The following is a 2,603-nucleotide window of genomic DNA, read 5'->3' as shown; positions in this document are numbered from 1 at the left end:
GGAAAATCAGTTCCTCCAGCTCTGGCCCTCTGTTACCAGCACCTCTGCTAAGGAGTGAATGACAGTTTTTGTTATGGTTTATGTCTGTGGTGTATAATGGCTTTATATTTCTGCCAGAGACTTCCTGAACAGAAATACAGGTGCTGGTGGTACATGGGACATGAACACCAGCTTTTGTGTATCTAATGTATGGGAGAGTTTTTCTGTATGCATGATACAGCCTTTGTACATATAAATAATGCCTACAAGGTGGTTCTAATGAGTCCAACAAATGAGTCCAGGACTGAGTCTGTTGCACACTGTGTTGGGTTGATTTTGGTGTTCTGAGGAAGGTTAGCACAGCTGGTGTTTGCTGCACTGCATTGCAGATTACCCATGTGTGAGCCACAGTGCTGCTCTCTACGTGAGCAGTAGTGACTTCTTTAGGGCTGAGTCTTGACAACCAAGACCCTTATGTGGAGAGAGAAGACAGGCTGTTCTCCACGCCCAGTCAACCAACAATGTGCCTCTAGTTTCAAGTGCTTTTGTTGGTCCATTCTGTAGTACTACATATTTATCAAATAACAAGTAATGCATGGGTCAGAAAAACATTTCCAAGCTGCATGTGTCAGCAGAAGAGAATTTCTTGCTGATACCCATGATTAATCATACAATGCAAAGGACCTATGTGCAAAACCTAACCAGTTGTGGTTTGCTTCATTGATGTGGAGTGGATCTGTGACAGTGCATAGTGCAGAAACAGAGTAATATAAATTCTAGATTAAATTTATTTTGTGCAGGTTCCTGGGAGGAAAAACCATACTTGAGCTGGATAGGGATCTTTCATCTGTTATGTTACTATATATAAGATTTTTTTTTTCCCCTCTTTGCATACTGTGAATGTATTTTGCATCATGACATAAAAAATTCGTGTTGCTGTGGAAACACAATAATGTTATTTTCGTTGTCCCAGGAAACACAGAAACAACACCTGACAGCAGCTGTCATACCAGTTTGGATGGATGATTGTTTTCTCTTATGTCCAACAAAATCTTCCATTCCCTACCGTGCCTGAAATAGCAGAGGTTCTTGTGACTGGTATCATTATCGTTAAGATCCATTCACACAAAATGAGACAGACACTCCATGCATGAAAATATTTGGTCTCTGTAGCCAGGGGAGTTCAGTCCAGCAAGTCACCTTTACCCTTGCTTAACATCAAACCTGTAAGAAGTCCCACTGAAATCAATGAGGCTGCTCACGTGCTGAAAGTTAACTACATACAGACGTGCTTTGCTGGGCTGATGCCAAACTAAAAGTAAATGACCGGCCCGTGGTTCAGAATGAGTGTTTGAGGACTCAAGAGAGTTTGTGACCATTGATTTTGGTTTTAAAACAGGAGAAGATGTATCAGCGGTCTGTGAGTTTCCATGTTTCCAGCAATTCAGTTGTGAAGGAAGGTTTTCTCATTTGGGAGAAAAAAAGAGTGAGAGAGAGAGAAGGTGAGGGGCAGTTGTACACAGGGGAACTGCCTTATACCATGGGAATATGTGTGTGTGTTTGTGGGGTTGCTGTGGCAGTTTTCTGGGAGATCCAGCAAATGTTTAGCTTTGCCTCTGCTGTGGAAAGGGAAGCAGTAGGCTAACATTGTTATTACATTATTTCATTATCAATGAAGTCCCGTGTGTAATTTCTAGCTGTTTGACCACATGTAAAGTTATAGACAGAGCTTTGATTTTTGTCCCCTGTGTCTCCACAGAATCCCATGGCTGAATAATTAACTTTATTTTATAAAGAAGCAAAGATTACATTTATAATATTACATGCAAATGTCAAGTGTGTAAAGATAGCTTCTCAGTAAAATCAGGTACACGCTCTGTCACATAAGGTTAGGAAAAAAGTTCCTTTACTTAGTCCCTGGATTTGTGTCTTACACATTCATGCTCATATGTTCATATATACTTACTCATGTTCGTTCTCTTATGACCATATTTCAATGCCTGTGGCAAAAAAAGCAACCAAAGAAACAAAACCCAAAACCAACCAGACAAAACCAAGCATTTCAGCATCTAAGAATATCTTTGGTCTATATTTATATATGGAAAAAGGTTCCTGGAAGAAAAAGTCAACAGGTTAAAGTGTGAGTCCAGTATAATGATACATTTTGACTGCCTATAGATTGCTTAGTGCTGAAAGAAAAAACATTCTGGAATCCTGCTGGCCTCTGACCCCAGTTACTCCCAGTTACTGGCTCCATATAGTTCTGTCAGGAAGAATAACTGCTCTTTATTCTGTGCTAAGCTTTGCAATTTACCTAAAGTTCAGTGTGTGTGAGATACAAGCAGGCAGGGAGGGAGAAGAAGTGGAGAGGCTGGACTTGTAGTTCAATACATGGTTTCTTTTTCTTTCTGGGCATCACTTCCCTTATTATTGCTTTCTTTCTTCACAACCACTTTCATTTCTTGCTCACTCTAATATGAGCTGTGTGTGAATCAGAAGATGGGCTATGCAGTAGTGCAAGTGTGATTCTTGGAAAAAATGGTAAATGTCTCTGAGAATATATATATTTTTTTTTAAATTATGTTCAGTGTAGCCTTCACTCAGGTAAACGGGCTGGTAGGGAA

This window comes from Chaetura pelagica, unplaced genomic scaffold (genome assembly GCF_000747805.2).
Source record: "Chaetura pelagica isolate M959 unplaced genomic scaffold, ChaPel_1.0 scaffold88, whole genome shotgun sequence".
NCBI lineage: Eukaryota > Metazoa > Chordata > Aves > Apodiformes > Apodidae > Chaetura > Chaetura pelagica.
This window is presented reverse-complemented; position numbering follows the sequence as displayed.